Source organism: Balaenoptera ricei, chromosome 1 (genome assembly GCF_028023285.1).
Source record: "Balaenoptera ricei isolate mBalRic1 chromosome 1, mBalRic1.hap2, whole genome shotgun sequence".
Classification (NCBI taxonomy): Eukaryota; Metazoa; Chordata; class Mammalia; order Artiodactyla; family Balaenopteridae; genus Balaenoptera; species Balaenoptera ricei.
The window spans coordinates 146,607,407-146,633,569 of NC_082639.1; the positions used below are offsets into that span (position 1 = coordinate 146,607,407).

The 26,163-nt window shown below is 42.6% G+C and overlaps 1 long non-coding RNA gene across 1 annotated transcript in view; it reads left to right on the plus strand.

Annotated features, from left to right (window-relative positions):
• The window catches only part of LOC132353147 (uncharacterized), a 45,107-nt gene extending 19,850 nt beyond the window's left edge, over positions 1 to 25,257 (plus strand). The window contains exons 2-4 of the long non-coding RNA XR_009498958.1: positions 1,874 to 1,955; positions 9,210 to 9,356; positions 25,093 to 25,257. This is a non-coding gene — a long non-coding RNA (uncharacterized LOC132353147). The remainder of the gene's footprint in view (positions 1 to 1,873; positions 1,956 to 9,209; positions 9,357 to 25,092) is intronic.
• The last annotated feature ends 906 nt before the right edge of the window (positions 25,258 to 26,163 follow it).

A 26,163-nucleotide genomic window follows, 5' to 3' on the forward strand; every position in this document is an offset into this window, starting at 1 on the left:
TCTTTGCAGTGAACAAGTTATCTGCGATTTGATTCAATTAATGTTTTTTTTACTCGCTTTGTTTTTACTATGACTCTCTCATAACAAAATGATTAACATGTCCTATAATCTGTAACATCATTTCCCAAATTTATTTGATCAAGACCCTTGTATTAGTTTTCTGTTGCTGCTGTAACAAATCACCACAAACTTAACAGCTCAAAAAACACAAATGTATTATCTTACAGTCTGTAGATCAGAAGTCTGATGTGGGTCTCTACAGGCTAAAATGACAGTATCAGCAGGGCTATGTCCCTTTCTTGAGGCTCAAGGGGAAGGTCCATTTCCTTAGTCATTCTGGTTCTTGGCAGAATTGAATTCCTTGTGGTTATAGGACCAAGGTCTCCATTTTCTTGCTGGCTGAGGGCCATTCCCAGCTTCTAAAGGCTGCCCAAATTCCTTAGCTCATGGCTCCGTCCTCTATCTTCAAAGCCAGCAATGGCAGGTAGAATAATTCTCACACCTTGAATCTCTCCTCCATCTTCTTCTGTCTCATCTCTCTCTGACCACAGCCAGGGAAGATTTTCAACTTTTAAGAACGCATGTGATTAGATTGGGCCCACCTGGATAATCCAGGGTGTTCTTTCCACCTGAAGATCCGTGCCCTTAGTCACATCGGCAAAGTTCCATTTACCATGTAAGGCAACACAGTCACATGTTCCATGGATTAGAGTGTGGACATCTTTGGGAGAGTCATTCCCTACCACAACCTTCATTCCCCAACCCCATTAAACTAGAGTTTAATGTAATAGAGTTTGGGAAGCCCTGCGGTAGAGGTATCCAGAGGGCTGATTCTAGACAGGAAAGAAACTATTTCTTTAGGGGCTGTTGCAACAGCCAAAGCACTGGGTGAGCACAAGACCAGGTGAGGTTGGATTCCTCCACGTGGTTGGCACGGGGGGGGGGGGGGGGCAGAGGAATAAGGTTTCAGTGATGGGTTTAACCTTCTTGCTTACCTCGAGTATGAATCAGGCAGATTTTTCTGATTAGGCTTGTCTGTCAAGAACTTCTGCCTCTAATGCCAGAAAGGAGAGGAAGGGACCGTTACTGCAGCAGGTGCTTTTCAAAATCACCTCATATAATGGTCATGCTAACTTGTGAAGGTGAACCCTGCATTTGAACCTACATGAGGTAGATTCATTTGGTGACTCACTCGGGTCCCCTTTACTGGGCTGGTGCACCCGTCTACAGAGGTGGTGAGCTAACAGCTCACAGCTCCCCCTTTCTCTAGAAATTACCCTTACAGCGGATGGGGGCTGCCTCAGCTTTGAGGTTATGCCACCGACCACCCCCTCGCCCAACGCGCAGGCACACACACACACCCTCCCAACCACAAAAGTCTGGCCCTCTTGCCTCATGGTGAGGACATTTCTGTGTCCCAGAGTCCTCTGGGGATCAAATCTGGACTTCTTCCTCGCTTTACTCTTTTCCCTTCACTTTTCTCCTTCCCTTCTTCCCTTACAAGTTTTTCCTGAATAAATCACGTGTTCCCAAACCCCTACCTCTGGCAGTACTTCCAAAGAACCCAACCTAAGATGTGATACAAAATTAATTCAAATATCGGGACCCACAAAATGGAGGCTGGCCCAGCGGCGGGGGCCCACATCACAGATCTAAACGGAAGTCAGTTCCCACTTACAAGAAATGCCTCACTGTCAAGGAAACCTGACATGCACCAGTCACAATCCTCCAACTCAGCTTTAGCTGGCTTCCCTCACCCTAGAAAACGAGACCTGCTAGCCTTATAAGGGAATACCGGACCTCCTAGCCAATCATGCCATTTCCTTGTCGCCTCTTCTAACTCTCTCTAAAACGTAGTCCTCGCTTTTTGCAGGTTCCTGGGCTAGACTCCGACAGCGCCACGAAAAAAACAGGAGAAAATGCCGCTATCGCCCCTGGTACCTGCCCCTTTCCGGGTATGTAGTTGAATAAATCAAACGAAGCTTGATTATTTCTTTGTAGAAGTGGGGCGGGAATTACGTGTAGGATTCTAAAGACTAAGTTTGTAGGAAAGGACAAGCAGTGAGAGTTGAGAATAAGTATGAATTCAATGGTCCCTCTCAGTGTAAGCTCCTTGGGGGTACGGGACGTGTTCGTCTCATGCACACTGTATCCCTGCGCCCAGCACAGGAGCTGAAACGTGGCAGATCTGCAGCAGTTAAGTGAATGAAGTTGAGAGAAGCAACCGGTGAGGTTTCTGTGAGTCCGGAGGTTGAGCCAGGAGAAAGTTGGGGAAAGAGGATCCGTTCTCTGTAGCACATGCTCCTTTGCACCCTTCCAAGCCCTTCTGTGATGACCTCACTTTTCCCGGGAACCTGCTCCTAGTTCCCAGGAAGCTGTGGACTCAGGCCCTCACCCGGAAAGGGGCACTTCCGGTCAGCCCCTCCTCCCCCTACACCAGGATGGAGTGTCCCAGACTACTCCTTAACCTAGGACAATGCCCCGCCCTTCAGAGGTCTAGTGGACCCTTGGGTTAGACTTAAATTAGGTTTATTAATATGTTATTTAAATCTGTACATCAAAAAACTAGGTAGTATTAACCCATTTTACCTTAGTGCTCATATAAGACTAAAACAGATTTATGATCTATACACCAAAAAAGTCACAAAACCAGTAAAATGAGCATTAATAACATTAATGAAATGTGACATCATATTGTTTTCCTAAAACCAAGTCTATATTCCCAACACAGTGTGGTCCTAACTGTCCAAGCCCAGCTCTCTCCCAGTCAGCCCATCTGTATTATCCTGGGCCAAGTGCAGGCATCCTCTCTTGCACTCAGCTTTTCTCTCTTCCTACCACCTCTAAACCTACTTTTGGATAAAATGCACTCTGCTGTGTTTTAGCTTCCAGCAGATGCAAACACATTTATATGTTAAGCCCACCTCTATCTATTCCTCACTAGAGGAAAATAAATAAAGTGGCTTTACTTGGCATTAATGTGACCCCAGACACAAACTGGAGGCTGCAATCATGCGGTGACTGTGGATTATACGTTGGATATTCAGATTATTTAGAATATATATGCTTATAAGAATATATATCATATTTATTATATATACATGATATATATGTATGTATACATATGCATTTATGTACGTGACATAATCATCAAGTTTTAGTTTTAAAATAAAAAAGTAAAACATTCTCTTAGAAAATTTGTGGCCCCTTGAGGAACAACGCTGTTTTAGGCATAGCCTCGTCTGGAATGTTGCGTCTTTGTATATGCTATTATTTCTCCTTCTGCCATACCCGTGCATTCGGTCATGCCCAAGAAATAAAATTAATTTTCTTCACCTCCCCTGTTTGCATATCCAATCATCATCCTTATTTATTCAATCTATTCTAGAACAACCAATCAGCCACATTAAGCATGTATCATAGCCACTCCTTGACTTCACAAGAACTCTGCAAAGTAGATATTAATATTCTTATTATGGTCCCAGTTTAAAAATGAAAAATCTGGAGCTCAGTGAGTTTGAGACTTGGGTTGCATTGGAAGTAGGGCTTTGATTCAGTTCTGCCTGACCTCAGATCCCACACTCTTATTCTTCACTGTATTCCCAAGGTATTGAAAAGCGTATGGTACATAATCAGTACTCAGCAAATATCTTTTGAATGAACACAATAACAATGAACTGTTTCCATTGTGCCAGTCGCCTCTCCTCACAGCCCACAGGAGCTGGACTCCGCTATAGACCTGACGTAGACCCTGTATGTTTCTCCTTTACAGGCAGCAAGGCCCTGCAGAGTAGAAACTAAGGATCCTTACCTGGGAATGCCCATCATGCCTGGCACATAGTAGGTGCCTAAATATTTATTAATCAGAATTGGCTTGAGCTCTTAGGTAGTCATGGCCCAGCCTGGGATCTTTCTTCAAGGTTAACTTAGAATTAGAAAAAAGACCTTGAGGAAGACAGTGTGTTTCTGACGACTCCAGAAAGGCACCACCAGCAGCCTTGGTAAAGGAATGGGAAGCTTTGGCAACTTCCTTCTAAGGTTGGACTCCAAGCCCTGCTACGTAATGTACGCAAAAGCATGTGATTCAGAGAGCAGCAAAACCATGGAGAAGCTTGCCAGGTTTAGAGTCATTGAAGCAAGTGGTGTAAATGATGAAATTTAAAAGACAGGGACCTTTTTAGAAAAAGCCAGGGTGCACAGAAGTGACAGCATTGCAAGCTGGGTGGAAATGACAAATCTTCCCCATTCCCCTTGCAGGAGGGACTTGGAGAATGGCTTTTAAAATGCCCTTTTAAGTCGCTGAAGGAGCCGTCAGCGGGATCAGCTAAGGCTGGGAAGTTCCTCGTGATCATCTGCAGCATAATTGAGGTTCCCACATTCTTTCTGCCCCGGCTGCTCCTCGGGTCAGATAAAATGCACCGGGGGCTCACGGTTCATCTGTGTTTACATTTTCCCCTCTTTGCTGCCCTTGTTCTTCTGCTCACCGCAAATCACCAGGCTCTTGCTGCCCCTGTTTCAACAGGAAACTTTCTTTCCCCCCAGACTGTTTACAGCTTCCTCTCCATGCAGTTTTCCAGCCAGTGGAAGCCTGGCCCGTTACTGGTTTGCGGCGGGTTTATGGTGGGATTGCGGTGGGTTTATGGTGGGATTGCGGCGGGTTTATGGTGGGTTTGCGGTGGGCACCCACGGAGAAGCAGGCAGCTTGACCTGAGCGTGTTCTCTCCTCACCCACTTGCCTGGGGGGACGGGGAATGGGCAGGGCCTCCTTGTGCTTCTGGAGGAGTCCCCAAATGTCTGATAAATTGCAGGGTGTTTTCAGTGACTGAGCACCTGTCCAAAGCTGGCGCATCTTTCCCTACCTCAATGAGATCAATGGGTCGGAGAGGGGGAAGGAATTGACATCATGCGTAACCATCCACGCCAGACATTGGACCAGGGGCCCAATGGACATCATTAGCTGGAATTCTCACAGCCACCTGGCAGGCTCAGTTCTGTCCTCACTCAGCAGATCAGGGACCCCTGATTGACCAGAGACACAGCTAGGATGTCAGAGAGTCAGGACTCAATTCTAGGTCCCGGGCCCCAGAGCCCAAGCGCTTTTCACTTGAATACGCTGAAGGGACTTTGGCTTCTCCCCTGACACCCACACTCGCAGAAGGGACCGTGCTCTCCCTCTCTCCCCACCCGTCGCTGATTCATGCAGAAATTATAATAAAGTCAGGATTTGTAAAGTTTCGTTCGCCAGCTCTTCTCAGGTACCCTTCAGTTCAAACACAGTTTTGGTCCCTGCCAGATTCTCCAGCATACTTCCAATTTCATGCAAAGTCATCCTTTCTGATAAGTTCATTTTGTTACATTTATGACTAAGTATGATTTCATTTTATACCATTTTAAGGCATCTCCTGTATGCAAATTCAGAAACCAGAGAAAAAAAATGTTTTTGTTAGATGCCATGCCCTGATTTTTGGATCAGAAAATGCATCCCCTCCCCAAGCTCCGCACCATGTCTGTATCATCATCGTGGTAATCATCGTGGTAATCATCGTGCCTTAGTTTTCCTTTTAGCAGCACTTTTTTTTTTTTAATTCTCTGTTGCAGGCACTGGAAGAACTGTTGTGTGTCCCTCATTGAAGGTGCAGCACCAGAATATCCCAGCCCCTTCTCCAAACAGATTCTTGACCACGCAGTCTCAGCCTCCCCCTCCATACTAAGAGTTAAGATGCTTTTCTCAATCCTGTAGCAGATGGAACAGCTGCCCCTCCCTGAGGATCCCCTTCCCAACCCCCGTTCCAGGGAAATATGTGTGGTGGGGGAAACCCGAGTGGAGGATGCGTTTGCTCTGTCTCGGCACCAAAAAGAAAGTCCTGCCCTTCCCTGGTGGGCCTCCTCCGGACTGGCTACCCTCCCTCCCCAAGGATGAAGCTCCAAGTGGTACCTCCAGCCCTGCCGGAACCCACTCTTTCCAAACCACTAAGTCATTTCCCCTCAAGGACTTTCTCATTAAAACCTTCCTGTTTGCTTTAGCTCTGGAGCTCCGTTCTGAGTTACTGTTTCCTTCCCCATCCCTACTGAGCTGGAATTAATGGCCTGGCACCTTTCAGCTCTCCCTCCCTTTGCAGTTTTCCTTCCCACTCTCATCTCTTGGCTGGAGTCTCCACACTTTGTACACATTTGTGCAAAGCCCCAGAGTTTCTAAAGCTGTGAGGGAAGATATTGCTTGGAGGATAAATTGGGAAGATGAGCATCTATGAAGAGGCACCAGGGAGAAAACCATCTGACCAAGAGCTTGTCCCAGATCCATCTGACATAGCGAGCAGAGCAGTTGGGAATAGCAACCTTTGACTAATGGGCTCTGAGCTGCTGGACCTTGAGCAGCTGCTGAATCCCCTGGAAGACGGCTGTGGTCTCCTCAGAGCCCTGGTTAGGAGCGTTGCATGCACGTCTGAGACCTGCTGACCAGGGGATAGTTTGCTGTGTGGTCAGTAGCCACAAAGCAGGACTCCGTGGGGCAGTAGAGGCCAGAAGACATCGGCCCTTTCTGGTTCAGTGATGGAGTGATGGGAAGAGAGTACAGAAAGAGAAAAGAAATGGTCATAGTAAACAGTGCACCTTAGTTCCTCTTCTATCAGTCTTAACTCTTTAGGGAGGCAGTTCTCTGTTCCAGGCACATGGAGAACCGTTTTATATTTCTCATTGCAGGCCCAAAATATTCCAGCCCCTCCTCCAAACAGATTCTTGATTGAATAGAATGTCACGGGCTGTACTAAGAACAGTGTCCTTTGTGCCCTGTATTGAGTAAAAGTTCATTGAAGCAAGTCAAGCTGAAGTTCAAAAAGTGTACGTGACAGAAGAGAAGGGCCAAAAACTCGTCTGCTGACTCAAAACCTTTTATTGTTTATTCATTCCATCACAGTGTCATTATGAAAAGCTTTGGGGAGATTTTCCTGGGGTGATGGGTCCACCCCTCAAGTCCCATCCCATTGACAATCCCCTGCCCCAGTAAGTGTGAGGCCCACACCATCTAGCGACTGCTGATGCAGCTTTGCAGAACTCCAAAACACTGCCAGCTTTCAAAGTATGCTTATGGTTGCTCATCATCACCAGCTTGGTGACTTCCACAGAAGGTGAGAATTCCATGGTTTGGGTCCTGGCTCTCTTCCTGCTGATTCAGAGGAAACCTCGATCCTCCACAAGGCTCATCAGGCTTGTCTGCTGCTCGCCACGTTATTCCCTGCTCTGTGAACTTCTGCATCCTGTGCCGTAAGCGATCCTTCCTTCTCCTCTTAGATTTTCAATCTCTGCCTCCCTACTGACCTTTTCCAATTAGTCTACAAATTGCTTAACTCTCCATTTCCCAACAACTCTATGTACTCTGCCTGCTTCATAAGCCCTTCCCTTTGCGTCCTCCAGGGGGCGCCACCCACACTGTATTCTGGGTACGGTAGTAGTTGCGAGGAGTTTCATTTACCCAGGATACAACCTGAATGCAACTCCTCCTCTTCCGCCTCCTCGTGCAAAGATGGGCACCGTTGCTTCCCTCCAGTTACTGTCCTGTGTTCTTCCTTCCTTCTAACGCCATTCTTACAAGAGCCATCTCTGTTCCTTGCCTTTCCACGTGCAGAAGTCTCTGAGGACTTCCTACTGTATCATCAGTGGCCTCCCTTTCATCCTCCTGCTCGCCCATCTGTAGCATATGATACACCTGACTTTTCCCTCCTTCTGGAGACACCCTCCTCCCCTGGCCTTCCTGCTTCTTCTGTGCTCTCCTGGCTCCTTGTCAGTCCCCGACCAGCTCTCCACCTCCAGTGTTCTCTCTGGAATCTTGATGTTTCTGAAGGCTATGTCCTCAGCCCTCTTTTATTCTTCACAGTCCCTTCCCTGGACAATTGTATTTACTCCCAGTTAATGATCTGAAACTTTCCATGTCAATACATCTTAATAATAACCAGTCCATATTTGATTATCTAAATCATCCCTCAAATGTCCTTTCTAGCTAGTTTGTTCAATGAGGAACCAATTAGAGCATGTACATCGCATATCCAATTTTAAGTCCTTTTTAAAAAAAGATCAAGTATAGACATAATAGCAGGCTTGTTAAACGTATTTGGCCAGTTATCTACAGAACATCCCATCTTCTGGATTTGACTAGGTGCTTCTTTGCAATATCATTTAGCTTGTTTCTCTAACCCACCTATTTTTTATAAACTGGAAGGAAAAAGCAAAGGCATGATGATTCAGTTTAAATCTTGTTAGCTAGATTATGTCATAGATGTGGACTTTATATTGCATTTCGTCATAAGCTACATATGTTCTGGTTGACTCGCCATTGAGGATCCTAGCATTGAACCATCAATTAAGGCAAATGGTAGTCTCATCCTTCCATTGTAGCATGATGTTTTCCCCATGTGACTAGCGAGTAAACGATGCGATGTTGTTTTGGCAATATACAAATGTCCAGTGCCCCATCAGCCATATGCTTAATGCTTTTTATCACCAGTTTATACTCACTGCATAAGTCAATAATTCCATTAAGAGTTTAAAGTGATTATCAGCCAGGGGTCTTGGTAGGATATGGATGCCACACTTCAATTAATTAAAGGTTAATTAAGAACATTTTTAGGACGGAGCTACATACTGAGGTGTGGGCCATCAAGGGGTGGGTGATGAGTGCCAGGTGGGCAGCTGTTACCAGCCCTGGTCCTGAAGGGGCAGGAGAAGAAAGGTGCTCCTGGTGCTGGGCAAGCTGCAGCCCTGGGAGGAGAGCTGCCCACTGGGAGGAGTGGCTGCTGACAGAGGAATGCCGTTATAATCCAGACCTTCACCTGGCAGGGCACTCAGAGGAAATGAAACTTTTCTGATACCTTTATTTTCTGCTTCTTACCTGAAGCACAGTAGCAGGACAGGGGGTTACAGTTGAGGTGCTGGAGGCAGGTATGTCCTTTGAATAGCTGTTTCTGCACCAAGCTGACTATTGGCATTGAGAGCTATCAAGAGAAACAAAGTGGACAGCATTCTCCGGTGGAGGTTGACCTCTGGTTGCCAAAGCACAAAGTGGGGGGAGGGGAGGATATCACATTTACAAAGGATAATTGTATTTGTTAGCAGGTTGGGGCCAAAGCTGTGTTGTCTCCCTGCAGGAAACAATGAAAACAAGACGATGTTAGTCCCAGGGAAATACATCCTCACTCCTGAATAATTGTTTGTTTCAGCCCCCGGACACTTTTCATTCAAACGTGTAAATGCACAGAAGAGAGAAGTTAATGATCACTAACCTTTTACCATCTTGGGAGGAGCGACTTCTGGTGCCAAGTATCAGGAAACTTCTGAGGGAATGATTCCAGGTGCCCTTAGCTCAGGTAAGTTTCCTCAGCTTGGGAATAAAACACCTCTGCTTTCACTCACTGCAGGTTAAAAGAAATAGCACTGATAACGTGTATCATGTCATTCAATCAAGCGTTGGAGCCTGAAGGCATGCTGGTTCCTCTGGTCTCTGGGGGAGGGTTCATTACTGAGTTTCCTTCTAGCTGACAAGCGATTTGAATGTCCCCCTATTACGTGGGATGTCAACAGTGTGGGGCTGAGAAGGAAAAGATTAGATTGATGGCTGCTCTATCACTTACCAACCAGGTGGCCTTGAGTGTGTTACTTGATCTCCCCAAACCAGTGTTTACATCCGTAAAACAGTAATAATCATCATTCCCCTGATTACAGGAGAAACAGTTCTCGAGGTAAGGTGTATAAGAATGGATTCTAGAATCAGAAAGACTGGAGCTTAAAATCTAGTTACGCTTCCTAGTGATTGTATAAAACTGGACAGTCACCTGTAAACCAGGTAAAACAGGGAAAGCAATGGAATTTTCCTCATAGATTATTTTAAAGATTAAATGCTGAAAAGCACTTAGCACAGTGCTGGCAAGGAATACGCACTCAAGGGTTCATTATTATTAACATCAGCCGTCCCGGCTGCTGGTGGTAGGCAGGATGCCCCGGTGTGATGCCCTGTTTAACATCCTTGGGCAAAGCGGAGCCTGTGAATATGACGAGCGATCACTCCCATGGCTGTGGTACGTAATATGGCAAAAGGGAGGTCGTGGGGTGGACCTGACCTAGTCAGTTTAAAAGCACAGAGCTTTCTCCGCTGGTCACAGGTGAGAAATCCTAGAAGTGGCTCCTGCTGGCCTGGGAGAAAGCAAACATCCATGCTGTGAATAGCATGGGGACCACATGGCAAGGAATACCAATGGCCTCTGGGAGCTGAGTGTGATCCCCAGATGACAGCTAGCAGGGAAATGGGGAACATATTCCTACTAGGTCATGAGAAACTGAATTCTGCCAACAACCCGACTGAGCTTGGAAGGGGACCCCACCCCTCAGATGAGAACTCAGCATGGCCGGTGCCCTGACTGCAGCCTTGTGATCCCCTGAGCAGGGATCCAGCAAAGCTGTGCTCAGAATTCTGCTCCATGGAAAATGTAAGATAATAAGTTTGTGTTGTTTTAATCCACTTAGCTTGTGGTAATTTGTTCACAGTAATAGAAGACTAATATCCTACCTAGAGTTAATCAACACTACTGCTATTGTTCTCGCTGTGTCCAGTTCCGTTCTTAATTGCTGTCATCTGCAGCAATACCTTGCTGCATAAATCATGACACTGCAAGAATGGCAAGAGGTGCTATTCTTCAACACGCCCCCCCTTAGACTGGAAGTATTCGCTCTGACTGTCTTCTGCTAATGGGCTGGTGATGGTCATGGGGAGGAGTGGTTTATCAACCTCTGTGGCTTTAGAAAAGCACACAGATATCATCAGAACTGAGTCTTTCCTGGAAGACTTGACTCATTATATGTGAAAGCCCTTTTCTTCAGAGGCTTCCTGTTTGACACTACAAGTTTCTCACCTACCAAGGCCTTCTCTGCACCATAGACCAAACTTAGCCAAATGATCTGTTGAAGAGTTTTTAGGTCCTCACTGAGCTTGCAGCATGTTGGGAAAGGCAGATATTAAACAAGTAATTGCACGAACATAGGAGTATAAACTGTATGGTGTGCCTTAAAGAATAAACATGAAGTATCAGAGAAACTTGAGCCTGGAGGTTCAGGGAAGGCTTTTCTTGAGGAGATGATCCTTGCCATGAGACCAGGAGGATGAATAGGAGGTAACTTGGCCAAGGGATGAGTAAAGATGCTCTTCATCACAGGGAACAGCTCGCGTAAAGTCCCTGAGGCAGGAAAGGTCATGGCCAGTTTAAGAAACGGCAAGACTAGTGAAGTAACAAGGAGAATGAGGAGAAGAGTGTGTGTGAGTCGAAGGTGGGGAGGGAGCAGAGCTAGATCTTGCAGGTCCTGTTAGGCTTTGCTAAGGATTACAGTCTCAGTCAGGTTTTCCCTTTTAAAAGACCACCCCAGCTGTGATGGAGGAAAGGGATTGTAGGGAGAAAGACAGACTTGAAAATACTAGTTGGGAAGCAATTGCAACCATCCAGACAGGAGTTCAGGGTGGCTATGACAGAGATCATGATGTGGACAAGGAGAGAAGTTAGATAAAACTTATCTAATTTGGGGAGCCTTAACTTTGCCAGTTTTAAAAATTAAGAAAACATGTTCAGTCTACCCTACCATTTTGAAGAATTCACATTCATTCACTTACATATTTGATAAATACGTATTGTGTTATTTTTATGTACCAGGCACTATTCTAAGCATGGCGATATAGTAATGAATAAAACAGGCAAAATCCCCGTTCCCAAGGAGCTTGCAAGGGATTTAGATCATAAGCAAGAAAGATAAGGAATATATAAAATATATTTGTTAGCAAAAAATGCTAAGGAGAAAGTTAAAATTAAAAGAGGGAAATAGGAAGTGTTAGAATAAGATTGCATTATATATGGCCAGACAAGATCTCACTAAGAAGATGATATTTTTTTTCCTATCTTGATTAAACTTTTTTTTTATTGAAGTATAGCTTGATTTACAATGTTGTGTTAGTTTCAGGTGTACAGTATAGTAATTCAGTTATACATGTAGATATAGATATAGATATTCTTTTCAGATCCTTTTCCCTTATAGGTTATTACACGATTTTGAATATAGTTCCCTGTGCTATACAATAGGTCCTTGTTGGTTATCTATTTTATATATAGTAGTGTGTAAATGTTAATACCAACCTCCTAATTTATCCCTCCCCCCTCCTTTCCCCTTTGGTAACCATAACTTTAGAAGGTGATATCCTGCACTGTTGGTGGGAATGTAAATTGGTACAACCGCTATGGAGAACAGCATGGATGTTCCTTAAAAAACTTAAAATAGAACTACCATATGATCCAGCAATCTCACTCCTGGGCATATATCCAGAGAAAACCATAATTCGAAAGGATACATGCACCCCAATGTTCACTGCAGCACTATTTACAATAGCCAAGACATGGAAGCAACCTAAATGTCTATCGACAGAGGAATGGATAAAGAAGTTGTGGTACATATATGCAATGGAATATTGCTCAGCCATAAAAAAGAATGACATAATGCCATTTGGAGCAACATGGATGGACTTAGAGATTATCATACTAAGTGAAGTAACTCAGACAGAGAAAGGCAAGTATCATATGATATCACTCATATGTGGAATCTGATTTTTAAAAAAAGATACAAATGAACTTATTTACAATACAGAAGCAGACTTACAGATATCAAAAACAAACTTACAGTTACCAAAGAGAAAATGTCAGGGGGAGGGATAAATCAGGAGCTTGGGATGAACACACGCACACTACTATATATAAGACAGATGACCAACGGGGACCTACTGTATAGCACAGGGAACTCTACCCAATATTCTGTGATACAGGGAGATCAGCTCGGTGATTTGTGACCACCTAGAGGGGTGGAATAGGGAGGATGGGAGGGAGACGCAACAGGGAGGAGATATGAGGATATATGTATATGTATAGCTGATTCACTTTGTTATAAAGCAGAAACTAATGCACCATTGTAAAGCAATTATACTCCAATAAAGATGTTAAAAATAAAATAAAATTAAATTAAATTTTAAAAAATATTCTGTGATAACCTATGTGAGAAAAGAATCTTAAAAAGAATGACTATATGTGTATGTATAACTGAATCACTTTGCTGTGAAACTAACCTGAAACTAACACAACATTGTAAATCAACTATTCTCTAATAAAATTAAAATATTAAAAAATAGAATAAAATGAAATGAAATAAAACCTTTATCCACTATTGTTCAAGAAGACAGATGATGTAAAATTTTTTAATGTAAATTAAAATTAACATTTTGATGTAAATACATGATTTTTCATAGGAAAGATAAGTATCATTCTATGAATTTTTAATTTTCATATTTGTATACATAGATATAGTGTGTGTGTTCCAAATGATGATTAAAAAGCTGGTTTTTTTTAATGTGGATCACAATTTTAAAAATTTGAAAGCCATTGCTTTACCTCATTGAATTGTTACAAAAATGCTGCAATAAAAACATTATTCCAGTTTTGCAGATGAGGAAACTTAGACTGAAAGAAATTAACTCAGCTTCCTCAGCACTGTGGAAGTAGAGAAATTAGCATTCAAATTCAAGTAAAATGAATCCAAAGTCAATAATATGTCCACTGTTTCATACTCCCCTATATTCTACAACTAAATTCTAGACTCAAATTTTAAATGCTATGGTACATATGAATGTCAAATTTCTTTTGGAAGATATTGTTGATGAATTTGTCTTTGTTACCCCAGTTGAAATCATGTCAATAAAGCAAAACTAGATTTTAAGAAAAAAAAGTTTAAAAGGTGATAGTTGAGTAAAGAACTGAGGGAGGTTAGGGATTAAGGTGTGCAGATATTGGGAGTGGGGTGGGTCAAAGAAGAGTATTCTAGTCAGAGGGAACAGCAAGTACAAAAACTCTGAGGTAGAGATGTGACTAGTCTTTTCCAGAAGGCTACTATGACTGGAAAATGTATCAGTTATCTATTCCACAATAATGCTAAGTAACAAGCAACCTCAGAACCCCAGTGGTATATCATAATAAACACTTAGTTCTACTCATGAGTCTAAAGATCACCTGGGTGGTTCTGCTGAGCTGAGCTGAGCTTAGCAGGGCTCATTCATGCCTCTGCAGTCAGTGGCAAGCCAGCATAGTTCTGATCTTGGGCTCTCTCACATGTGTTGAGCCTTGGATAAGACAACTGGGTTGACTTAGCTCAGCTCCACGTACCTGTGTGTCTCTCATCCTCCAGTAAGATGATATTCTGTTCTCATGCCTAGCAGGGAGGGTGGGGAGAAAGGCAAGGAGAGAAAGAAAGAAGAGAGGGAGAGACCATAACAGGAGGAGAGAAAGGGAGAGAGGGGATGGTGAGAAAGAGAGAGAGAAGCAGGGTGGGGAGAGGGAAGAAAAGAGAGAGCGGGCACGTTCACAAGACCTCTTGAGGCCTGGGCTCAGAACTGAAACAATGGTACTTCTGCCGCATTCTGTCGGCCAGAGCAATTCATAACACCAGCTTAGTTTCAAGGGGTCGGGAACAAACTGCACTCCTTCACGGGGAGAGCCTTGAAGTCACATTGCAAAGGATGTGAATATAGGGAGGGGTGGAAAATTAGGACCGCTTTTTGCCGTGAGTCTACCACATTGAGCTGGTAGGAGATAAGGTCAGAGAGGTAATGGGAATCGAGGTGGTACAGGGCCTTGCAGACCAGTGTAAGTCTTTTGGCTTTTACTCTGAGGTGAGAAGCCATTGGAGGGGTGCCAGGAGAGGAGTAACACAGCCTGACTTGTATTTTAGTGGAATCACTCTGGCTGTCAGGTTGAGAGTAGACTGAAGAAGGGAAGGAGACCAGTGTGGAGGCTATTGCAGTGAACCAGGCAAGAAGCGATGGCGGCTTGGCCAGGAAAGTAGTCATAGAAGTGCTGAGAAGTAGTCAGGTAATGGACATAATTTGAAGGGGGAATGGCCAGGGTTTGCCTACAATGCAAATGTAGGATATAGAACGAAAGAAGAAAAACAGATGACTCCAAAGCACTGGCCAGTTAGTTACTCTAGAAAAACTGTGTTGCAATGTACTGAGATGATTAAGGTTATGGGAAGAGTACATTTCAGAGGAAGTATTCTTCAAAAATCCTTAACTGCCTGACAGTTTCTTTCAGTACCTTGAGATGCAATTAAGTTAGACCAGAAGATATGACTTCAGTCAGAGCAGCCAGGGGCTCTCCTACAGTCCTTCCCATGACCTTAGACACGGGTTCTCACAGATCCAGAGCTGGCAACCACTGGGACGTACTATGCTGTACAGCCTGACCAGTTGTTTACAGCCAGCATTTCTGACATTAGTTGCGGCATCTGCTCTGATTGGTTGTAGAATCCACTCTTGTTTCACCCTCCGTTCTGATCGGTTGGAATGCAGTTTAATTTTCTTTCTCCAATGCAGAGCCAGGAGAAGTAAAATATGGGTGGAAGTGCTCTACTTTCTAAAAGGCAGGGACCGTATCTCATCCAACTTTGTACTTCCAGATGGAAGAGGGTGGATGGATTCACTTAGATTCACTCCATTCATAGCAAAAGCATCTCAGGTTTCACACTCTATTGAGGATTGACATATGATTTTTTTCTGTTAAAAAAAAAAAAAAAAAAAAAAGGCACTTTGGGGGCTTCCCTGGTGGCGCAGTGGTTGAGAATCTGCCTGCTAATGCAGGGAACACGGGTTCGAGCCCTGGTCTGGGAAGATCCCACATGCCGCGGAGCAACTAGGCCCGTGAGCCACAACTACTGAGCCTGCGCGTCTGGAGCCTGTGCTCCGCAACAAGAGAGGCCGCGATAGTGAGAGGCCCGCGCACCGCGATGAAGAGTGGCCCCCACTTGCCGCAATTAGAGAAAGCCCTCGCACAGAAACGAAGACCCAACACAGCCAAAAATAAATTAATTAATTAATTAATTTTTTAAAAAAGGCACTTTGAAAGATAATCATGATTCTATGTGATCAGTATAAAGCATCGAATACTCTGTGCAGACTTTAAAATCCCCTATTTGGATAGGTAAGGAAAGTTACTATTGGAAGGGAGGAGTGTTCCTTGTCTCCCTAAATTCCATCTTGGCTCATGGAGGGGGGAACTGACACCAACATTTTAGTGCTGTCTTCACGGGAGAAGTGCCGGAGCGGGAGGTTCCACCTCGCTCTGCTCCTCATTGCTTACTCCGCCTCGGACAAAAATGGCAAATCTGCTGGGTGAAAATCTGACATGTACTAAGCCACGCTTTCCTACATCCTTTTTTCTGAACCATATTTGAGAGAATGTGAAATTGCATATTTATTATTGGTTTCAACTAACAGAAACACACTTGAGCTCTCTTAAAGACTAGAGATAGAGCTTATTTTATTTTTTACAAATTTATTTATTTATTTTTGGCTGCGTTGGGTCTTTGTTGCTGCGCACGGGCTTTCTCTAGTTGCGCCGAGCAGGGGCTACTCTTCGTTGTGGTGTGCGGCCTTCTCATTGCAGCGGCTTCTCTTGTTGTGGAGCACGGGCTCTAGGCTCTCGGGCTTCAGTAGTTGTGGCACATAGGCTCAGTAGTTGTAGCGAACGGGCTTAGTTGCTCCACAGCATGTGGGATCTTCCCGGACCTGGGCTCGAACCCATGTCCCCTGCACTGGCAGGCAGATTCTTAACCACTGCACCACCAGGGAAGCCCCTAGAGTTTATTTTAGAGACAGGTTTATCTCAGAACCCAGGGGCAGGTAGCTAGTGGACTCTAGAAATAAACTAGAGCCAGAGCCTCAAATGCAGTCAGGACCTTCCCTCCCGTCTCTAGAGGAGGCGACCATACATTTCAGTTTCTGTAGGAACCATTTCAGTTTCTGTAGGAACATCCTGGTTTACTCTTTCACTCTGCCCACAATCACTGTATGTCAGTCTCGGTCCAATCAAGAGGCAGAAACCTCAAGGTGACTTAAATAGGAGAAATTTAATGTAAATATTTTAAATTTTCTAATGAAAGAGCAATTATAAGATATAAGGGAACTCTATGTGGTACCCTAAAGCTGAGGGAGAGTACCCAAGGAGGGACAACAGCAAAAGAGGACTCCCTTCCCAAGGCTGGGATTGCAACCACTGGGCAAGCAGGAAGCAACTCTCTGAGACACAGCGGGGTGTAGAAAAACCACATCCAGTGGCCTGGCACATGGGCGTGCAGAGCGAGTACAAGTGCCATTGCAGATAGGAGGCCTGGAGCATATGGTGTCCCTGTCAGGAAGCCCACAGGAAGGGGATTGTTAGGGCAGGCCAAGGCTGCAAGGACACCAAGGGGCCATGACTTTGGGACCTGTGCCAGAACTGGGTCAGAGTACCACCAGCTGGTAATGTAGCTGCCAGAAACAGCAGGAGGGCCCCTTCCTCCTGCGTTCTCCCTTGAGTGACCTCTACTGAGAAAGCTTAACAAGTGCTCTTTGTAAAGGAGAAATGCTTAAAGGAATTCCATCTATTATTGCAGAGCACGCATTGAAGGGTGAATTCGGATCTGAGTGACAATAAATTGCTAACTGGCACAAATTTCAACAGTACCCTGGTAAGAATGATTAATTCCCAGAATAGTCAGATTCATAGAGAAAGAGAGCAGAATGGTAGTTACCAGGGGCTAGGAGAATGGGGAAACAGAGAATTATTGTTTAATGGGTACAGAGTTTCAGTTTGGGAAGATAAAAAGTTCTGGAGATGGATGGTGGTGATGGCTGTACAACAATGTGAATGTACTTAATGTTAATACCACTGAATTGTTCACTCAAAAAGGGTTAAAATGGTAAGTTTTCTGCTATGTATATTCTACTACAATTTTTAGAAAGATTAATTCATGGTTACTATATTCGTGTCTCACTTTTGCTCCTCTCCATACATCCACTTTCTTCTTCCTTTCTCTGTTTCTCAGTCCACACACTAAAAACATGGCCAGCAACAGCTCCTGACCTAAAACAGCTCTCCTATTGTCAAGAAACCAGCCAGGCTGAGGTCTGGACTCTCACAGTGTCCTCTTCCAAATTCTCCTGGAAGTTCTGCAGCAGCTTTGGTCCAATGCTCACTTTGGTTATTTGGGCCAGTACCATCTGCTATAGACCTGTTTTCAGAAGTGTTTATTTGTCGTTTTGGGCATAGGATGAATGAGGAGGGAACTTTACTGACAAAACAAGAGGAATCCACTATAATCATTTAATGACTCCCCTCCAGAGTTTTAACCAGATGGGGAAGTCAGGCCAAAAATACACACACACACACACACACACACACACACATATATATATATATATATATACACACTCACATCAAGCGTAAAATCAATAGGTAAAATGATGCCAGATCAGTAAAAGTTTTTTTATCCTTTCCACCTATGCTAGTAGTCTGAATTAATATTAGAGGCATATGGCAGAATAATCATAATTATTTATCAAGCTAATTAACCATATTTAGTTTCCTAATTGGCCATAAAATGGCAGAAATCTTTATATATAGAGTGAGACTTAAAAATTAATTGTGGTTGTTATAGGGATTGTCATTTTTTATTTTTGCAGGCACAACTCCTTGAAATGATATATATTCCCATCAGGTGCTTCAGAGAAGCACTGGTCTTTCTCTTGACAGACAATGTGCATTTTGGCACCAAATTATTGGATGGAAAAATACAGGCATTTTCCAAGCCCTAAACACAGAGCATGTCATCTATTAGTTTGGATTTCTTCCTTAACTATTGTCACACCAATATGTGGTGGTTTTTCTAAGAAGAAATCAATCCAAATCTGTCTTTGGACTCAGAATCCAGGAAGCCTGGGTTTTATCACTGGCTTGGTCACAGATGCACTGAAAATGGGCAAGTCACTTCCATCTTTGTCTGAATTTCTCCATCTGGCAAATGTAGATTCTGACACTCACCATCAGATAATGTTTGCAAAATGTTTGACGGTCCTTGCTGGTAGACAGTATGTAATTGCAAACTGTTGCAATTTTTTTCTGCCCTAAAAATTCTTCTCTTTTCTAGAAACTGTTTTTAAATTAAAAATATCACTTTTAAAATATGGCTACCTGGCAATAACAATTTAGTTGGCAATGGAGAGTAATTTGGAAAAAAAAAGTACAGGTCTTTTTCCGTGGCATTCCCCAGAGGTAACAGCTTAAAATTGCTCTAACTTTAATCCTTCTGAGACCAACACCCACAATTATAACTTATTAGCCTTTTATCTTCGATGTATCGACTTCAAAGTACATCTGATGGGTCCCCTCATGAAAGATGAAGATCTTTGCTCATTTACACTTCAGCAACCACTGCCAGATGTATTTCATTTTTTATTATTCTGTTACATACTTCTATAGCTTTACCCAATACATCCCTCCATTTCTTGATCCATCAATTTCAGATGGTATCTCTTGACTTACCTCTGAGACGAGAGATTTAATAGCCCTGTGTTCCCCTCCTCCCCTCATGGCTACCCCCAATGTCAGCTTCAGCTCATCATATAGTTAATTTTACATTGTCAAAACGTATAGAATTTATACTTTCTTATATAATTAATTCTTCTGCATTTTGGCTGTTTATTAAGTTTAAAAATAACCAGGACTTATTTTAATTAAATGAGTATTAGTCATTATTTGGTAAATTTCATTCTATTCAAATAAAAAATGTTTATTGATTACATACTCTGGGCCAGCACCATTCTAAGTGCTAGGGATAGATCAATGAAGAAAACAGACAAAATATCCCTGCCTTCATAGAGCTTACATTTGAACGTATGTTTGGACTCATAGAAAAAGTGAAGAAATTCTATGGCATATAACCTTGCCAGTAGAAAAAGAAATGCACATACCTAAATTGGGAGGAAGAGGGAAGAAGTAGAGGAAGCAAGGTGCTGAATTTTTATAATGTATTATTGTCATATGCCTTCACTTTCTCACTAAGATAATAATCTAGAATCTGCAACACTTTAGAGGAAATTTATTTTCTTCTTGAAGCTATTCTTTCCAGAGCCTCCTGACTTGCTAATCCAACTTGGGTTGCTAACTTTTGAGACTTAGTTTTCAATGTCATTTTACTCCAGGAGGGGAGCGGTGTTGTTCTGTTTATTGCAGGGATTTTTATTGTTTTTGTTTTTTTCCAGCTTTACTTTGTATCGAGCAGCTGAGTTTAGTCAATTGTTATTTGAATTGCTTGTTTTTCTCTTTTCTTTATCTTTCTGGAATAAATTCTCAAATCATTATTTCAAGAAGCAAAATTATGAAGATAGTAAAAAAATCAATGATTGCCAGGAGTTGGAGGCAAGGAGGGAGGAATGAATAGTCAGAGCACAGAGGATTTTAGGCCAGTGAAAATACCCTGTATGATACTATAATGATGGATATATATTATTATACATTTGTCCAAATCCAAAGAATATACAACACCAAGAGTGAACCCTAAAGTAACTGTGGACTTTGGGTAACTGTGATGATGTGTCATTGTAGGGTCATCAGTTGTAACAAGTGTACCACACTGGTGCACAATGTTGATAATGGGGGAGGCTATGCATGGGTGGGGTTTGGAGGCATATGGAAAATTTTTGTACCTTCTTCTTAATTTTGCTCTGAACCTAAAACTGCTCCAAAAAAGTCTTCCTTTAAAAATTATGCTTAACCTGCTGTATAAAAAATAAATTAATTAAATTAAATTTTAAAAAAAAATTATGTTAAATGAAAAAAGCCAGTCACAAAAGACCAATATTGTATGATTCCCTTTATATGAATTATCCAGTATAAGCAAATCTATAGACAGAAAGTAGGATAGTGGTTGCCTAAGGCTGGCAGAACAGTAGGTTTAGGAGTTGATGGCTAAAGAATACAGGGTTTCTATTTGGTGATGAAAATATTATCAAATTGATTTTGGTGACGTTCCTACAATTCAAATATACTAAAAATAACTGAACTGTACACTTAAAAAAATAAGATTGAATCAGGAGGCAATATTGAATAGGGTTTAAGAATATAGATTTTGAAATTAGGCTGACCTGCGTTCAAATCCTGGCTTTACTACTTACTGGTTGTGTGACTTTAATGAGGTACTACATTCTCTGTGAACTTCACTGTCCACACCTGGAAAATACACATAAAGATATCTGACTCAAAACATACACACACACCCCATCCTCAAAGAGTCTGGAAAGTGTCCTGAGGAAGCAGGACAGTGGTGGCCAAAGGCTCCCACCCCTTCCTCCGCAGAAGCTTCACCTCACTGACTGACTGCTTTGGCATGGAGGCAGCTCCGTGCTGCCATCCTTGCCTCGAGGAGGGAAGACAGATCAAATTCAGTGAGAGATCAACTAATTGTCACCCTCTCTTGGCCCTCTCTTTCCGTCCGAGTTTTATCAATCTCAGTCCCATGTCCATAAAGCCCCTCCCTAAAATTTCAAAAAGAGGGATGAAAAAGAGTAAGAAATTAAAAATCTCCATCATGATGTTATACCCAAGGTTCCAGGCTCACTGTAGACAAGGATTGGACATTTATCAAGTACAAACTCCAGACTAGGATGAATTACGTCATTTGTTGTGGAAATTACAAGTGGTACTTAGTTGCTAGCTTACTTTGTTTGGCCAGACCAAGTGGATTTATCATTATGGCGTAATATAAAGTCCAGGTGAAACAAAGTCAGCCTAGCAATTTTAGCTAGAAAGGGCAGTGTAAACACTTCAAAAACAACCAGGCAAAAAAATATAAACTGTGGAGAACAGCCACTTCCAAAGCCACAGCAAACTCAGGGACCAGTTTTCCAAGAAAATGTTTTATCTCAAGCCAAGTGGACCTAATACTAAAGCCCTAAGATTAAAGCCTGTTGTATCTACCAATCCATAGTATCAATAAAGGACCACTCATCCAAGGAAAGAGCATTCCCAACTCCTTTTTTTTAACCTACTTTACTCTGATCTAAAATGGACTCTTACAGAGAAGTCGACAAGGAAGCCATGACTAATATTTGGGCAGGAAGCAAATACACCCTACCGTGGCAGTACAACACTAGAACTAGCCATCAGGGATGGTTGGTTCTTAGTAAGATGATAATGATGACATAGAGTCATGAAATTTCCAAGCTGAAGTGAAAATAAGAATATTAATCATGATGACAGTAATACAGTAATTATAGCAAACATTCATTAAGACCTGATTATGTCCAGGAAGTATTCTAAATACATCACATGTTTTAAATCACTGAATCCCAACCATAACCCTATAAGGTAAGTACAATAAACATTCCCATCATACAGAAGAGAAAACTGAGGGTAGAGACCAATTCTTTCTTTTGGCCCTTCTCAATACTGCGGCCAAGTGAGGTGAGGGATCTTGTATATAGTTATTGAGGTTTGTTTTATTTGCCTTCAGACTTCCTTCTTCATAAATTCTTCATCTTCTTCCTCTTTACTCCATTTCAGAGGCTCAATTACCCCTTTTATAAGTAAAGAAGACTATTTTCATGGAAAGATCCTTTATCAGCCCTTACTTGTCAGGATCACTGACATCCAAATGATGTGAGCCAAATCCAGTGTTAAATTCTCCATCTTCCTTTTGCTTGTCCCATCAGCAGGATTTGACATAATTGATCACTCTTTCCCTTCCTCCTCGGAAATCTTTTCTTCCTATGGCTTCTTGTACACTATTCTCTCTTGAATTTCCTTCTACCTCAGTGGCTGCTACTTCACTGTCTCTTTTACTGGTTCCTTTCCTTTTCCCTGACTCTAGGCTGGAGGCTCCATCATTGGACCGCTTCTCTTCCATAACTACACTCACCCCCTTTGTGATTACTTCTAGACATGTGGCTTTAAATATGATTCCTCAATTTATACTTCCAGTCAGGACTCTGTCCCAGAAGTCCAGACACATATATTCAGTTGCCTACTTAACATCTTCACTTGGATGTCTAAGAGACATCTCAAACTTACTAGGACCAAAACCAAAGGTGTGGTTTCCCCTATCAAACCTGCTTCTCATACACTTTTCTCCACATTGGTAAATGGTAACTCCACCCTTCCAGTTGCTTAAGTCAAGAATCTTGACGTCATCCTTGACTCCTCTCTTTATCCCATATTCAAATGAACAAACCCTGTATCTCTACTATCAACGATATCAATAGAGTTCAATATCAATCAATCTCCAATTCTCACCATCTCCACAACTATTGCACTGGTCTGGTCCAAGCCTCTACCATCTTGCCTGAATTGTTATAATGGCATCCTAACTACTCTACTCCTCCACTCCTGCCCTACTACAGCAGCTAGAGGGCTCTTTTAAAAGTATAATGGCTTCATATGTCACTCAGAGCAATGGCCAAATTTCTTCACTAGTTCATCAGCTCTATGTGCTTTGCAAGTGTCCTAATCCCACCCAAATACCTCTCTCCTATAACTTCTCTTATCTCACTTGTTCTTGGTTTCCTTGCTGTTCTTGAATTATGAGTCATGCCCCTACCTCAGGGTCTTTGCACATGCTATCTCTCAGTCTGGAACACTCTTACATGTATGGTTGGCATCCACTCTTACTTTACTTACTTTTCACTGTGCTCAAAATCACCTTATTAGAGAAGGCACCTACTATAAATAACAATCCAGAACTTCTGCATTCCTGATACCCTTTCTTTTGATTTATTGTGAGCCTTGGCAGTTATGACCACTTGATTATTATATGTTTAATTGTTTATTGTTGATCTCACCCAACTAATTATCAGCCACATGAAGGCAGGGACTTTAGTTGTTTTGTTCACTATAGTATCCCCAGCACCTCAAACAGTGCTTGACACTATTAATGAATGAATGAATGATGTTGAATCAGACTGTTACCTATCACAGGAGTACTTGCAATTAAGATTTATCTCTCATTGCAAAAATAAAGGCATCTCTCCTCTCAAGGAACTTCATGATTTAAATGTGGTGAGGGTGAATGTATCCATGAAATTATCTTTTTGCGGTCTCCGACTCTGCCGTCATATGGATCTATCCTGAGTACTGTTTTCTCTAAGAATTCACTTAAAAATTAAAATGAATGATAAAAGGGTGACTGTATTGCATAAGTTTGGGCAGGGTTCTTTCAGGCATTAAAATGAGTTCATCATTATGGCCACTGGCTTGGCTCGAGTCCTTGTGCCACCTATGTGCTGTGGGAAGTCTTTTTTTTTTCCCCTCCACATCCTTTGGGGAAAAACCTGAAGAACTGAAAGTACAATGGACACAGCTATTCTCTGAGAACAGACTTAGGGCTGTGTCCCTTCCTTTGAAAAGCACACCACACATACCCACTCCCAATATAAATACAATAACTATGAGTCTGACTGCCATGGGGACCCAGCTGCATCACAGACCTCATGCCAGATGAACAGAAGGTTAAAAGAAGGAATCTGCTGAAGAGGCCAAAAGTTTGGTTTGCTTGTGGACTGTTTTTTTAACCTTTGCCCATTCAGCAACTGTTAGTAACTGTTTTGTCTCTCTCCTCACCCCACAGTATTGTTCAGGGTCAAGCTTCCATTAGAGAGCACCTGACTTATATTACCCTTCTTCTTTTTTGATGTTAATATGGTTGGGCTTGATTAGAGTAAACAGAACAGGAGATTTGAATGAGTTCCTGTTTCCAAGGAAAGGAGGACCTGTTGATGCCTCACCCATATCCCCTCCACTTACCCTGGAGGTCAACTGCCTGTGGTTCCCACACACTCTGTTGAATTCCTGTGACTCTGTCTGATGGCATTGTCTAGCTGCAGGACTAAGCTTGGCCGTGTTCTCTTATGCTCTAAGGAATGGAGTAGCCAACAGTGCTGAGGGCCGATGCCCCAGGTGTAGCACTCGGCCAATGAGGGATGGGAGTAGGTGAATAAAGAATTCAGTTTTCTATTCCTTCTATTCCTGAGGAATAGTTCTCAGGTGTGTTCCATCCATTTTCTCAGAATGTCCCCAGTAGTATTAAGCCCCAGTCACCCACAATTCATTAACTCACAATTTATTGGCTTTATCCCCTTTATGACTCAATTTCTTATTCTCTCAATGTCCATCCTGTAATCACCTCCCAAATAAATTACTTGTACTGAAATTCTTTTTTCAGATTCTGATTTTGGGGAATACAAACTGAGATAGAGGCATATTTTGCTACCTGAAATGGCCTGGGCTGCAGCTTGCTTTTGAGGAGAACAAGCACCTGGAGCTACAGTGTCTGAAGTAGCAGCTGCTGCTGCCACCTAGACATCGTCACTGAGCTGTGTGAAGTGATATGGCAAGACTGAGTCTGGTAATATATTTTATCACTTGGATAATAATAAAATTACTTGGTTAGTAAATACCAAAGAAATGATACTCATTTCTTCACTTACTTTATTGACTTAAGCATACAGGTGTAAGTTATCAATATGAATAACATAGTAATGCATGTTATCATTTGATGATCAGTTGTTTGTTATGGTTTATTATTAGTTGTCTGTAATAGTTACATTGTATGTTTGTTATGCATGTTTAAGAAATAATAGTCATTTATGAATTTAATTTACTGAATTTTAAAAACATGTTTAGGAAGCTCCAGAAATGAGGAAACTTTTTAAAAAATAACCTCCAGAAATCTACATTAAGGTCCCTTTGAATCTTTGCTAAGTACTGACCTACACATGCACAGAGTGAAATTATACAAAGCTGTTCAAAGAATGGTGGGGAGTTGTAAGCTTGCACAGGGATGAATGTGTTCAAACTCTGCTCATCCACAGTGGAGGATCGTTGGGACCACCTGGGGCATTTAGTGGGGATTCCTGAGAGGTCACACCTTAGAAGTAAGTATGAAATATTCCTGGAGTAAAAACTACTTTAGCACTACTTACAAAAGCTTAAAAACAGTTATCAAGAAGATTATTTTGGGCTTCCCTGGTGGCGCAGTGGTTAAGAATCCTCCTGGCATAGTGGTTAAGAATCCGCCTGCCAATGCAGGGGACATGGGTTCAAGCCCAGGTCCGGGAGGATCCCACATGCCGCGGAGCAACTAAGCCCGCGTGCCACAACTACTGAAGCCCACACGCCTAGAGCCCATGCTCCGCAACAAGAGAAGCCACTGCAATGAGAAGCCCGCGCACCGCAACGAAGAGTAGCCCCTGCTCGCCGCAACTAGAGAAAGTCCACACACAGCAACGAAGAC